This window comes from Sus scrofa, chromosome 10, assembly GCF_000003025.6.
Source record: "Sus scrofa isolate TJ Tabasco breed Duroc chromosome 10, Sscrofa11.1, whole genome shotgun sequence".
Lineage (NCBI taxonomy): Eukaryota > Metazoa > Chordata > Mammalia > Artiodactyla > Suidae > Sus > Sus scrofa.
In genome coordinates, this window is record NC_010452.4 from 13,868,108 (window position 1) to 13,879,452 (window position 11,345).

Consider the following 11,345-nt stretch of genomic DNA (forward strand, 5'->3'; position numbering starts at 1 on the left):
TTGCCTTGGAGAGTGGTGACCAGAGGAAGCAGAAAAGGCTTTGGGGATGCTGGCCACACAACTCATTTGTAAAATGTCCACACCGCATGGTATGATGTATTCACTGCTCTGAATGCATGTGTGTTATAGTCATTAATATGTTTATTCTAAGACACCATAACGAAAAGGCAAGCTAAGAGTAGGAGGAGGTATTTGCAACACAGAAAATGTGTGCCAGTACATACATATATCACTTAGCTCTTTGCCTGCATGCTAAATTAAGGGCTTTTCCTTTTAAGATCTCATCTTTCTCTATGCATTTTTATGTGTTTCCATAGATATGTATAATTTGAAAGTAAATTACTTTTTGCATTTAAAAAATTTTTTTAAAGTATAGTTGATTTACAGTGTTGTGCCAATGTCTGTACATAGCAAAGTGACTCAGTTCTACATATATATATTCTTTTTTTATATTCTTTTCCATTATGCTTTTTGTATTTATTGAACAGATTTTACTTTGTTACAACACTTTTTTTTTTTTTTTGGTCTTTTTAGGGCTGCACCTGCGGCATATGGAGGTTCCCGGGTTAGAGGTCTAATTGGAGCTACAGCCACGGCCCACATCACAGCCACAGCCACACCAGATCGGAGAGGCATCTGTAACCTACACTGCAGCTCATGACAATTTGGGATTCTTAACCCACTGAGCAAGGCCAGGGATGGAGCCCGCATTCTCGTGGATAGTCAGGTTCGTTACCACAGAGCCAGGACAGGAACATCCCCACAATCAGCATTTTTATAAAGGACCATACAGGACCAGTGAGCAAGTGAGGATAAACCTGGCCAGGCCACGCCCTCCACAGACAGGCTGGGACGCGCTTTCAGCCTGTGCACATCTGAACTTCTTTACTGAGCCCAGGGCAGTGACCCAGACAGCTGGGACTGCGTCCTGTGAACCCCCCATTCCAAGGAGAGGAGCCAGACGACAAACAAGCCACCAAAGCAGCCAGATAATGTGAAAGAAGTAAACAGGGCGATGAAAGAGTCACTGGGGAGGCCTCACGAGGAGGCAGCATCTGAAACCGGCGAGAACCAGTGGGAAAGAGAGTGGGGAAGACGCTTCCAGGTGGAGGGAGACGCAAGTGTGGAGCCGAGAGAGGGTCTGGCGTGTTCTGGGACCTGGAAGGGGCCCTGCCGCCAGAGCCCAGAAGGCAAAGGGAGGGGTTGGAGGAGGGAGTTCCAGCTTTGGGAAGGCTCTGAGACCTATGGAGAAGCCACTGAGGAGCTTTAAGTAAAAAGGGGGTATGATCTGATTTGCATTTTGTTTTTGCTTTTTAGGGCCACAAGTGCAGCATATGGAAGTTCCCAGGCTAGGGGTCAAATCAGAGCTGTAGCCACTGGCCTTCCCCACAGCCACAGCAACTCAGGATCTGAGCCGTGTCTTCAACCCACATCACAACTCACAGCAACACCGGATCCTTAACCCACTGAGCGAAGCCAGGCATGGAACCTGCGTCCTCATGGATGCTAGCTGGGTTTATTACCGCTGAGCCACAACAGAACTGTCAACAAGATTTTAAAACCCACACATAAGGCCTGTCTCCAGGTCTGGGCTGTCTGAGCTGCAGGATGCTAAGCATCAGATCTCCGTCCACAATGGCTGACAGCAAGGGGAGGAAGGCGGCCCTGAGCAGTAGAGCACTAGGCACCATGACTGGGGCTTTAGGGAATTGGTCTCGTTGAATCCTGGGGGTTCCTTTATGAGGCAGGGACCACAGTTCCTGTTTTACAAATAAGGGGCGAGAGCCTTACAGACGTTCAAACAGCCGTGAATCTCTGCTGTCTACAGCAGGCAGAACGGGCCCTGCCCATCAGCTGAAGGGAACAAGTTGGACTCAGGGGAGGGACAGAGAGCCACCTCACAGCAAAGGGGCAGGGGACGGATGCAAGGGGTCTCAACTGGAAACTCTCTGGGCCCAACAGGGACAGGGGGCGCTCAGAGGCTCTGAGGCCCCAGGCCTCTCTGCCACCTTCTCTCCTGGCAGGTGTGTCTGTCAAGGCTGTGCTGGCCCTGCCTCAGCAGTGCTCCAGCCATTCTGCAGAGCGAGCAGCACCTTGTCAAGCTGAGCTTGGGGAGGGTCAGCAGAGGAGGCCTAGAGCTGGTGGGTCAGAGTCAAAGCCCTTCGCTTCATCCCCGGCTCAGCCTTGTCTGAGCTGCTTGCCCTGGGCTGGTCATTGCGTACTTGTAAGCCTTAGTTTCCTGTCTGTAAAACAGGATGATAACAGTATCTACTATGAAGGGTTGTGGTGAGGAGCAAATTAGACTGTGTTTGAACAGCGTTTTCACTCAGATTATTTGTTTGGGAAGGCCTGGGAGGCTCTGCCGGAGGTTACGGGGGCAAGGGGCAGCAGCTAAGCTTGGCACGACCACTTGTACAAGGAAGGAGTTTATGAACCACTGTGTGATATGCGAATGCTACTTCTTATGAAGAACCCCTCTTTTTATACCGTGTTTTGTCTGGGGTGGGATCTTTTAAAACCCAGGCCCTCAGTCTCCTCGCCAGTGACCCTGCCGCACTCTGCCAGGTGGAACGAGTCTTCTCTATGGCATGTGCATTATTGCACAGTCTGTGTATAAAACTGTACCGTAACCACATGATAAACACCACTTTGGCTGCTGGATTTGAGCTCTGTGAGAAAGGCATCCCCAGGGCCAGATGGAGAAGAGCACAGGGCAGGGGGGACAAGTGTCTGTGATATAGGGGGTTCCTGTCATGGCTCAGCGGTAACGAGCCTGACTAGTATCCTTGAGGATGCAGGTTCAATCCCTGGTCGTGATCAGTGGGTTAAGGATCCAGCATTGCCACGAGCTGTGGTGTAGGCTGGTGGCTGTAGCTCTAATTCGACCCCCAGCCTGGGAACTTCCATATGCTGCAGGTTCAGCCCTAAAAAGCAAAAAAAAAAAAATTATATACATGCAGGAATTCTCCTGTGGTGCAGTGAGTCAAGGATCTAGCATTGTCAATGCCGTGGCAAAGGTTGGATCCCTGGCCCAGAAACTTCTGCATGCTGTAGGTGCAGCCAAAAAAATTATATACACACACACATACACACACATATACACAATGGAGTATCATTCAGCCATTAAATGAAGGAAATCTTGCCATTTTTGACAACATAAACAGGCCTTGAAGGCGTTATGCTAAGGACAGTAAGAGTGAGAAAGACTAATGCTGTACCATCTCTCATATGCGGAATCTGAAAAAAAAGGAACTCACAGAGAACAGATGAGCTGGCAAAAAAAAAAAAGTATAAACTGATCATAGACTATTTAGCGAATGTATGAGATTGGGAAAAGGGAGGAATAACTCATTTTCACATCACATCCTCCAGTGATAATTTTGGTAAACATTAACTCTGTTTTTACATAATGATATTGTTTTTGTTTTTGTCTGTTTAGGGCCACACCCGGGGTATATGGAAGTTCCCAGGCTAGGCGTCAAATTGGAGCTGCAGCTGCCGGCCTACACCACAGCCATGGCAATGCAGGATCCAAGCCATGTCTGCGACCTGCACCATAGCTCATGGCAACACCAAATCCTTAACCCACTGAGCGAGGCCAGGGATGGAACCTGCATCCTCATGGATACTAATTGGTTTCATTACCACTGAGGAACAATGGGAACTCTGTCGCCCCCAATTTTTTCAAACACAAAAATAAAGCAATTGTTACACAAGGAAACTCCAGCGGAAAACAGCAGCAAATGATTGGGAAAGAGTTGTTTGTTGAAGAGAGAAGTAGCAAATACACGGGCTATGCAGCAAGCTGATAAATGACCTATTCACACCTGGGAGAGTGAAGGCTGAAGTGAGATATGGGAATTGAAGAATCAGAAAGGACAGAGTCCCAAGAAATGGCAAAAAAAAGACCAAAAAAAAGAAAAAAAGAAAGGACAGAGTCTGGTCAAACCCAGGCCAGCTGCACCTGATCCTGTCTCCAACCAGGCTGTGTCACCTGGCCTATGGGCTGGAGTCCATCCTGCCCGCTCCTGCTCACGTTAGTTAGTGCCCACCGCCCTCTACTGGCAACAGCAGAATCATTCTTCCTCACAAAAATTGACCCCAGTTTTGCTGCTGGGGCAGGTGGTGAGCAAGAGAAAAAACCTCCTTCTGTAGGGTAGCCAGTCAAGCTCTAGTTGCTGTGGGGAGAAGGGTGAGGGCTGCTCACACTTTCACACTAAATGAGGCAGGGCGCAGCTGAAGCTGGCAATTGAAGGGCATAACCAAGCCAATCAGGAAAGGGGCCAACTTCATGCTGCCACAACAGAAAAGAAATTCTGTGGACATGGCTGCCCAAGTCTCCCCCAAATGAAAGAACCTCTCATCTGACAAAGTAAACCTCTACCTAATCTAAACTCTTCCCTTCCCCTATTTGAGTGCGGTTTGCAAGATTTGCACACGTACCCACATAATTTGAAGAAAACTGATTTCAACTACCTGAACTGGAAAAACAATCATAAGCAACAGAAAACATACTGTGGCAGCGGTGAATAAAACACCCCTCAGTGTCACTGGTGGAGAGCAATCGACAGCGGTCCCACCAGCTGCCCATGGGGATCACCAAGTTCGCACCCAGCCTCCACTTCCTGGGACAGTGAGGTTCCAAGGCAGGCCCTTTCGGTGAGGTGCTGGATTCTACAGATGACTGTGGCTTGGGGACTCCACATCCACCAGGCCAAATCTTCCTTGGAAAAGCACTGCTGTCTGAGACTCTTCCTGCCCAATCCTCCTTCTCTCCCTCTCCTTCCATGGGGGCCAAACCTGCATCCGAGGACCCTCCCTGCCTTCCGCTCCAGCCAGCAGCCCCCAGTAAATCTCTCGTATATCTGGTCCCATTCACATGTAGGCGCATGTAAACATACTGAAAAACTGAAAAGAAATCCATCTGAGGGGTTAGAGGAAAGGGGCCCTTATGAGAGAGAAATGGAAGACCCTAAAGTATATGCATACCGAGTTTCAAGAGAAGGGATCTCAAAACAGAAGCAAGCATAAAGAGGGACTAATCTGAGCTTGAGAAAGATTTTCTTTTTTGCTTTTTAGGGCCGCACCTGTAGCATATGGAAGTTTCCAGGGTAAGGGTCAAATCAGAGCTGCAGCTGCCGGCCTACACCACAGCCACAGCAACACCGGATCTAAGCCCAGTCTGGGACCTACACCACAGCTCACGGCAATGCCGGGTCCCTGACCCACTGAGCAAGGCCAGGAATCAAACCTGCATCCTCATGAATACTAGTCAGAACCGTTTCTGCTGCATCACAATAGGAACTCTGAGAAAGATTTTCCAAGGGAAAAAAAAAAAAATCTAATTGTTGAACTGACAAATACAAGAGGAGTGGTAACAGCAGATTGGATATGGCACAAAATCAGGTTCCATGGCAACAGAACAGAGAATAAAGGCAATAAACATGTAATAGGAAAACAATGGTCTCAAATTAAAAGACCAGTGTTCAGACCTCAAAAAGATCACCTAATATTAAGAAATATTACAGAAGAGACCACACCGAGAAATAACACAGTGACATTTTAAAATGTGAAGGATGCAGAAAAAGATATGGAGCTAAGGAGAAAAATCCACACTGGACACAATAAAAAAGAAAATCTCAGAATTAGACATAAGGCTTCTCTTCTACAACACTATATCTCAGAAAACAATAGCAAATATCTAGTTTTTGTGTTACTGGGTTTTTTTAATGGCTACATCCAAGGCATATGGAAGTTCCTAGATCAGGGACTGAATCCAAGCCGCAGCTACAATCTATGCCATAGCTGCAGCAACGCCAGACCCTTTAACCCATGAGCCGGACTGAGACTCGAACCTACACCTCTGCAGCAACCCAAGCTGCTGCAGGATTGCTAACCCACTACGCCACAGCAGGAACTTCTAATTTTTTTTCATTTCCAACAGCACAGCAGAAAAAAATGTTTTGTAAATGTAATTACACACAGCCATGTTTTTTTCTAGGAAGGATTTATAGAAGTAGAACTGCTGGGTCTACACAATTGTGAAGTTTTCCTTCACAAATTTCCCTGGAATTTATAACCATATCGATGCCATATGTAAGAACTCTTTTGTTTTTAAAGGATAAGACTGCAAGCTAAGGATTTGATACCCAGTTAAGTTATATATGCCAAGCTAACAGGAAAACACTGCCAGATATGTAAAGGTTCAAAAAGCACACCACCCATATACTCTTTATGGAAAGAAAGGAAGAAAGAAATTTGTTACACACTTTAAAAAAAAAAGGAAGGGAGGAAGGGAAGAAGAAAGGAATGAAGGAACGAAGGAAGAGGGAGGGAGGGAGAAATTATTCTAAGAATGCCAGCAGAAGACAAAGACTAATAATAACTAAAGTACTGGCTAGATTATGTAGTATAATGATACATGAACATTAATTTGGGCACAAATAAAAACTGAAACATTACACAGGGAGGGGATGAGAAGGGAGTTAAGACATAGTGAAAAACAAATGATGGTAATTAATGGAAATCAGGAAAAACAGAGCAATGTCTCCATAAGGTTGTTTCTATCATCATGAAACAAGCTAATGTCCAAAATATTCCCAAAAACAGATAATTTTTAAAATGCACTTCTTTTTGATTTCTTGGATATCTATTTGTCCAGTTTTGCCCAAGGCACTTCACTGAATAGCTGTTTTCTGTGTCATGACCATACTTTTTCTACATAAACAGAGAAGCCCGGCTAATACTATGAAAGGAATTATGGAAGGCAGCTATGCTCACCACCACACCAATGCTGCACGGTGAAAGGAATTATGGCAGAGGCTTTCTCCTTTTCAGGGACACCGTTTGAAAACTCAGATAAATCAACAGCTAAGCATTATGTCTAATAAATGCTGTGCAGAGTTTAGCCCTTTACATTTATGTCTTATGTAGTCTTTGCAACTCTGCCATTATTCCTTTCACAGCCAGACTGATTCCAAGAGAGGCTGAATAATTTGTCCAAAGCTACACAGCTTCAAAGTGTATGAGCTAGGACCGGAAATATCTTTAGAATCCAAATTCTCCATCACTACACTAAAATGTTCCATTTCCCCCAGAATAAAAGCACTTACACACCAAATTATACATATAATTTTACTTGTATTTTCATAGACCACCCTGTTGAGTTGCTAGGAACCATTAGTATGTTTGTACGAACAATTTCACCAAGTTAGAATCATCCCTTCATACCTCAAAACATATGGATCTCAGAGCTCCCGTCAGGGCTCAGCGGAAATGAATCTGACTAGTATCCATGAGGACGCAGGTTCGACCCCTGGCCTCAATCAGTGGGTTAAGGATCCAGCATTGCCATGAGCTGTGGTATAGTTTGCAGACATGGCTCGGATCTGGCGTTTCTGTGGCTGTGTGTAGGCTGAAGGCTACAGCTCCAATTTGACCCCTAGTCCAGGAACCTCCACATGCTGCAGGTGCAGTACAGCCCTAAAAAAAAACAAAACAAAAAAAAAAAAAAAACAAAAAAAAAAAACCGGATCTCTTGTAGCTAAGTTTATAGATATAAAGATATAGGTACACACACATCTTTAATGCAATACTAAAGCTTCTCCTTCTAATATGGCTTAACAGCTTCTTTTGAACCAACCCTCCTGTTGTTAACAGGTACATATCTGGACAAAAGATAAAAAACAACTATCTGGATACACTGGAGAACAGCCAGAAGCAGGCAAATACTTGAGGGAAGTTCCAACTTGAAAGAAAGGAACGGCACTGGGAAAGACTCCCACTTTCAGTTTTTCGCCCCTACTCTGTAGCACACTGGGCAGCTAGAATGCCGATGGGAAAATTGCATAGTATTATGGAAAAGAATTCAGGGCAATCACAGCAGCAGGAAAGTGAGGGAGCAGTTTTGGAAGGCCGAGCCAGAGTAGGGTAAGTCCTGAATTCTGTCTACATAAATTCTGCCCCCAAACCACACATGCACAGGGCTGACTCCAAGCAGCAACGGAGACATGATAGGGTGTCCACCCAAAAAAAGACAGTGTTTGGCGTTTGAGTGCAGCCAAGGTAAATGTCTGCTAAAAGGAGAAGAGTGATATTCTTGAAGGCATGTAACAGAATGCAGAATCTCTGTAATGTTATTCATTTTGTCCAAAATACAACAGCAAACTATCTGACATGTGAAGAATCAGGAAAATGAGATCAATATTTAAGAGAATCAAGGAAGACTGAGCCTGAGATGATCCAAGTGTTAGAATGAGCAGACAAGGATTCTAAGGCAGCTTTTCCAAGTTTATATAGAACATTCAGCCAGACAGATCACATATATCATAACACAAGACACGATAAAAGTAAAAGGACTGAAACAATAAACAGGAGTTTAAAGTAGAAATCTGGAGTTCCCGTTGTGGCTCAGGGGTAACAAACCTGACTAGTACCCATGAGGATTGTGGGTTTGGTCCCTGGCCTTGCTCAGTGGGTTAAGGGTCCGGCTTGAGCCACAGTATGGTGTAGGTGGCAGACACCTGCAGGTAGAGTCCTAAAAAAAAAAAAAAAAGTAGAAATCAGTAACAGTATTTAGGGGAAAAAACAAACATTTGTTCTACGTTACACCATACATAAAAACTAACTCAAATGCATTAAAGACCTGAACATAAGACCTGAAACCATAAAACTCCTAGAAGAAAACACGGTAGTAAACTCCTTGACATAGGGTTCTTTTTATTTTTTTAGGTCTGGAATTGTGGCAAATGGAGGTTCCCAGGTTAGGGGTAAACTCAGAGCTGTAGCCAATGGCCTATGCCACAGCCACAGCAACGCCAGATCCTAGCCGAGTCTACACCACAGCTCACGGCAACACTGGATTCTTAACCCACCTGAACAAGGCCAGGGATCAAACCTGCATCCTCATGGATACTAGTCAGATTCCAGAGAGCCATGATGGGAACTCCTGACATAGGTTTTGGCAATGATTTTTTTTGAATATGATACCAAAAATTTAAAAGCAACAAAAGCAAAATTAAACAAACGGGAATACATCGATCTAAAAACCTAGCAAAAGAAACTGAGCAGGATTTCCCATTGCAGCGCTGAGAAAATGAATCCAACTAGTAAACATGAGTTTACAAGTCCAATCCCTGGCCTCACTCAGTGGGTTAAGGATCTAGCATTGCTGTGAGCTATGGTGTAGTTTGCAGACTCGGCTCGGATCCCAAGTTGCTGTGGCTGTGGTGTAGGCTGACAGCTGTTGCTCTGATTGACCCCTAGCCTGGGAACCTCTATATGCCATGGGTACAGCCCTAAAAAGTTTAAAAAAAAAAAAAAAGAAAAAAAGAAACTACCAACGAAATAAAGTCAGCCTACTGAATGGGAGAAAATATTTGCTACTCATACGTGATAAGGACTACTACCCAAAATATATAAAGAACTAATATAACTCCACAGCAAAAAAACCTGATCTGGGTCAGCTCTCTCTGTCAGGAAGTTGTCCCACTTCCCCAGTAGCATTTCTATTTTCAATCAACTCTTCTTTTTCACCCAGCACCCCGAAACAAAAACAAAAACAAAAGTTTGGAAAACAGGCAAAAGATGTGAACACATTTTTCCAAACACATACAGATGGCCAACGGGTACATGAAAAGATGCTCAACATCATCAATTCTCTGGGAAATAGAAACCAAAACCACAGAGCGATATCCTCACTCCTGTTAGAATGGCTGTTACAGAGCCTAGAAATAACAAGAGTTAGTGAGGGTGTAGATAAAGAGGAACCCTTGTGTACTGCTGGTGGGAATGTGAATTAGTGCAGCTGCTATGAAAAATAAAAATAGTAGGGAGATTGCTCAAAAAATTAAAAATAGAACCACTATAGGAGTTTCCTGGTGGCTCAGCAGGTTAAGGATCCAGCATTGCTGTGTGGTGCAGATTCCATCCCTGGCTCAAGAACTTCTGCATGTTGCAGGAGTGGTTTAAAAAAAAAGGACCACTATAAAATACAGTAATTCTACTTCTAGGTATTTATCTGAAGAAAATGAAAACATTAATTTGAAAAGATATATGTGCCCCAATATTCATTGCAGTACTATTTACAATAGCTAAGATATTAAAACAACCTAAGTGTCTATTGACAGATGATATATGAATGCATAAAGATGTGACAAATACAAAGGAATCTTATTCAGCCATAACAAAGATTCAAATCTTGCCATTTGAGACATGAGTTGACCCTGAGGGCATATGCTAAATTGAAATTAAGTCAGATAAAGACAAATACAGAGTTCCCATCACAGCACAGTGGAAACAAATCCGACTAAGAACCATGAGGTTGTGGGTTCGACCCCTGGCCTTGCTCAGCGGGTTAAGGATCTGGCGTTGCCGTGAGCTGTGGTGTAGGTCACAGACAGTGATCGGATCTGGCATTGCTGTAGCCCTGGTATAGGCTGGCAGCAACAGTTCCGATTGAACCCCTAGCTTGGGAACCTCCGCAAGTCGTGAGTGCGGCCCTAAAAAGACAAAAAGGACAAAAAAAAAAAAAAAAAAAAAAAGACAAATACCCCATGACTTCTCTTATACATGTGAAAAAAATCTAAAAAAAACAATTTAATTAAAACAAAAGCTCAAGATCATAGATACAGAGAACTGATTAGTGGTTGTCAGAGGCAGGGGATAGAAGGTGGGAGAAATGGGTGAACTGTTTTGGTTTTTTTACTTTAAATACATTGTATTTTTAGAATTTGCTGGGAGTTCCCATTGTGGTGCAGCGGAAACCAATATGATTAGTAACCATGAGGTTGCAGGTTCCATCCCTGGCCTCCCTCAGAGGGTTAAGGATCCAGTGTTGCCATGAGCTATGGTACAAGTTGTAGACACGGCTTGGATCTAGGGTTGCTGTGGCTGTGGCATAGGCTCGCAACTACAACTCCAATTCGACCACTTAGCCTGGGAGCCTCCATATGCCTCGGGAGCAGTCCAAGAAATGGCAAAAAGATAAAAAAAAAAAAAAAAAAAAAAAAAAGTCTTCTATAAAAAAAAAAAAAAAGAAGCTGAAGAAAAAAAGCAAAGTCAACTTAAGTTCAAGAAAGGAAATGATAAAGAGCAGAAATCAATGACATTTAAAACAGTAAGAAAAATTAACAAAGCCAAAAGTTGGTTCTTTGAAAACCAGATCAAAAAAACAAACGCCTAGTTAGCTGATCAAGAAAGAGAAAACGGGAATTATCAGTATCAGAATGAAAAAGAACTTACCACTACAGTTCCTATAGATGTTACAAGAATTCAAAGGACTATTAGGAATAACTTTATGTCCACAGATCTGAAAACAAGTCAAATGGATAAATTCTTTGAAAATA